The sequence below is a fragment of the Cicer arietinum genome, chromosome 5, assembly GCF_000331145.2.
Source record: "Cicer arietinum cultivar CDC Frontier isolate Library 1 chromosome 5, Cicar.CDCFrontier_v2.0, whole genome shotgun sequence".
In the NCBI taxonomy this organism is placed as follows: Eukaryota; Viridiplantae; Streptophyta; class Magnoliopsida; order Fabales; family Fabaceae; genus Cicer; species Cicer arietinum.
In genome coordinates, this window is record NC_021164.2 from 54,705,313 (window position 1) to 54,709,568 (window position 4,256).

The 4,256-nt window shown below is 29.4% G+C and overlaps 1 pseudogene; it reads right to left on the reverse strand.

Moving 5' to 3' along the window:
* Positions 1–2,701: 2,701 nt before the first annotated feature.
* On the reverse strand, positions 2,702–2,878 carry LOC113786839 (U1 spliceosomal RNA; annotated as a pseudogene).
* Positions 2,879–4,256: the final 1,378 nt, after the last annotated feature.

The window sequence follows — 4,256 nt, forward strand, 5'->3', positions numbered from 1 at the left end:
TATATATATATATATATATATATATATATTATATGAGAAAATTTATTATATTTATGGGTAAAATGATATTTGAATAGCCAATGAGAACAACTAACTACTAATTGGTGTAATTAAATAGTGTAACTAATTTGAAACTAACTTTTACATTTCTAATAACATCACTGACAATGAAATATTGGCTTGCCATCATCACAAGCATGTTAATGAATATTAGACAATTTATTTGAAGGATCAATTCAAGTTTTATCATCGATGGTGCATACTGATGAAAAAGTTCATTGATCATTCCATGAGTATCTTTACATAGGCTTGTTTGAATTGTTTTGTGAAGGTTCATCACAAATGTTTCTTGAATAAGAAATTGAACACTGTCAAAAATAATGTGTTTATGAAATTTACATTATATTACATCATTGATAAAACAATAACTCAGTAATTTTTTTTTTATTTAGTGAAATTCTATAGTTGACGAAATGGTAATTTTTGAAACAAGACACTTTAGATCAGATTGCCACTTCATACATAAACATTAAACAATTAACTTGGTAAAAAGAAATTAAAAGTGTAACCAATTATGACATAGGAACCCTTTACTTGAAGAGACTTTAGGGTGATACCCCTCTATAATGCCATGAGCCTTCATGATCACCCTTTGACTCCATCAAGGTAAGTAATTTGAAATATTTACTAATCAAATTTAGTTTATACACTTGCTTCTATCAACACCATTCCACTTCTTTCTATGAAGAACTCACCAATCACACTATTTTACTAAATTCAATGTCTCTATCTCATTACTTTCCTCTAATCTTATTTGTAATGCCCCACATTTCTTAATGATTTAACACTATTATCTTGTGCAGTTATGAAAAATTAAATTAAATTGGTTGTGAAGATTACCAAATTGCCTCAACAAAGTAATATTTGCAAGTAGTCATGACATTAGTACAGATTTTGTAGACTATGAAATCTGCCATCAATTTAATTGCATCATTGACAATAAAATACCTTTATATATAGGAAAATTTGGAATGTCAAAGCACGTATAATTTAGGATTTGAGAGAGTTTTTGAATAAAAATATGTATTGAATTTTTATAATCTACAATGGTCACAAGTTACAACATATATAGAATACAAGTATGATGAAATGAAAAGTTCACAATATCACTTAATTACAAGATAGAAACACAAATATATAAGCCTAAACTTCTACAATACAATATCAAGCATTTTGTGACCATGTAATGTCAATGCCACCCCATTGACCATGAGACATATTTAAGGCTTTCCCTAATGTTTTAGAAGCATCAACAATGTTGTTCTGACAAGGAGGTTGGTAATCATGATCTTCGTCACATCCCATTGTGGAGTCACACTCATCAACGACCATGACCACCACACTTCTACCATTAGCACTTATAGTAATGTTGTTGAGGCATCTTCTCTTATTGTTGAACCATCTAGTGGAAAGTGCAATCACTGGAGCGTTGATATGTGAGAAAATTGATTATATTAATAGGTAAAATGAGATTTGAATAGCCAATGAGAATAACTAACTTCTAATTGGTGTAATTAACTATGTAATACGACACTAGGATTAGTTTTGCCTATGTAATAAAATTAAAAGTTAGATTTTGGGTCAAGGCAACGAGCATACGACACTAGGATTAGTTTTGAGGTCAAAGAATAAGTTTTAGACTACATTGTTTAGCCAATAACAACTAAACCATCTTCTAGTTGTTTTGTTTCTTTTAAGGATTTCGAACTATTGAAGACAACAAATGATTTATTAAATAAATTGTCATAAAATATTATCATGCACACGATGAATTTGGCGGAATCAAATTTGTTATTGTGATTTTGGTTAAAACTACATTTTAGTGTTTCAACAAAAAATACATGTGAAAAAATTGAAAAGAACGTGATAAATAAAAAGTAAAAGACAAAATAAGAGGAAAGTTGGTGTGTGCAAACGATGGAACAAACCAGGGGGAAATTTACAATCCACATGCATTTGCATGTACCTCTAGGAGATAGATTCTAGATGTCGTATCTGCAACTCTTACATGTTTTATGCTCACACTCACACACATACAAAAATCTCTTTGAGTGCAAGTTGCAAAAATCTCTTGGTGTCTGTTTATATTAGTTGTGCTTAAAAATCCCCACAAAAATGCACATGAAGCTGTTATGCAGAAAATCTTCTAAGGTATCTTCCTCTTCATAAAAATACCATAAATGAACACTCTATGACCAACACCTTAGTTAATTATTCATGGTCCTATTTTAAAGTCAAGAGGGTTTAATGTCTTAAATTTTAATTAGTTTTGGCTCTCATGATGTACCAAAATTAATAAGTACACAAAAGATCAATTTCCATGCAAAAGAATTCTGAATCTGAATACTTATATAATTCAATACAAGAGTATAAAAGTACAAGAGATCTTTTGATTAGAATTCAATACAAGAGCTCGTTCCTTGGAATTTCACTTCATTTATGTGTAGATTGGTCCAAGTCCACGCTTTGTAGAGGAAATTTCACTTGCATGCCTTTTTTTTTATATCATTTAAGAAAGAAAAATGAACAAAAGCATAAATAATATAATCAAATCTCTTCTTAATCAATTTCCAAAAATGATAAATTCATTATCCTTTACCATTACAATTACAATTTAAAAAAAAAGTTTGAAATAAAGTTGAAAGGGGCTGCGCGAACACAAACCCCCACTACCACAAACCCCCACTACCACAAATTATGACATAGGCTCTCCTTCTTGAGGAGACCTTAGACTGACACCCCTCCAAAGTGCAATGGAGGTCATCAATCTAGGCCATGGTTCTTCTTGATCAACCATTGACCTTGTCGAGGTAAGTATGTTTCAAAGTTGCTAATCATGTTTATTTTATACACATGTTTCTGTCAATACTATTTAGCTGCTTTCAATGTGGGACTCACAATTTTTTAAAATTTTCATGTTTGGATCCTAATAATTGTATAAACTTTGAACTTTCTATTACTTTTAAACTTTTTATTTGTATTGTGCCACATTTTCACATGATTTGATAATTTTATTCTAAAAATAGTAACATTCACGGTTTCAAAAGAAAATAAAAAATTGTTTGTCTCTATGAGTAATACCAATTGGAATACCGCAAACATGTTCATGAATATTTGAGAATATATATATATATATATATATATATATATATATATATAATCAATGGACTGCAGAATCCATAAATAATTTATTAATCATTACTTAGTACCTATACAGTTTCCATAGGCTTGTTTGAATTTGCGTCATGGACCATAAATTGAATCATATCAATATTGGTGAAGTTACATTACATTTTTTTAGTATCTATTTGATTAATGAATGAGGTTGTGCAACTGTCAAACTAAATTTTTTATCTTGCTAAGTTTGTCTCAGATAGTTGATACTTAACTTTTTTATTTTTTATGTCAAACAATCAGGATTTAAATAAGTAGAAGATAACCAATGAAACATTCATTCTAAGTGTTGTAATATTTCATTTAGCATTACTATTCAGAATATATATATAGATGAAGCACTAATATGAAAAATGTAACTAAGAATTAAAATTTTAAACCAAAATTTTGACATAGGATGCCCTCTTTGAAGAGACCTTAGACAGAAGTGCAATGGAGGTTATCAACGTAAGCCATAAGCCTTCATGATCATCAGTTGGCTTCGTCCAAGGAAGAAATATGAATGTTTGCTGATAAAGTTTTGTTTATACACTTGCTGTTATCAACACTTTTCCATCATCTTCCGATGTGGGACTCAACCAAGTACAAGTACACTGTTTTACTAAATTCAAACTCTCCACCTAGTTACTTTTCTCAAAATCACAATCAACATTCAACATGCATTTGTCGATAGATTATATCACTGTGTCGAAGATGTTTTTATTAACATATTCTAAGGCATGGAGAACTTTTATTATTATATTTTAGTAAAAACAAAAAGTTACTTTTAACTAAGTGAATCAAACTAATTCTTATTGCAAAAAATTGAAGGCTATAATACTCCTTCATTTTACCTTGCTTTATGCAATAGAAAAACTAGATCAACCTTTTCCTAATTTCCTAATAATTAATAAAAAGTTACTATAATACTCCTTCATTTTACCTTGCTTTATGCAATAGAAAAACTAGATCAACCTTTTCCTAATTTCCTAATAATTAATAAAAAGTTACTATAATACTCCTTCATTTTACCTTGCTTTATG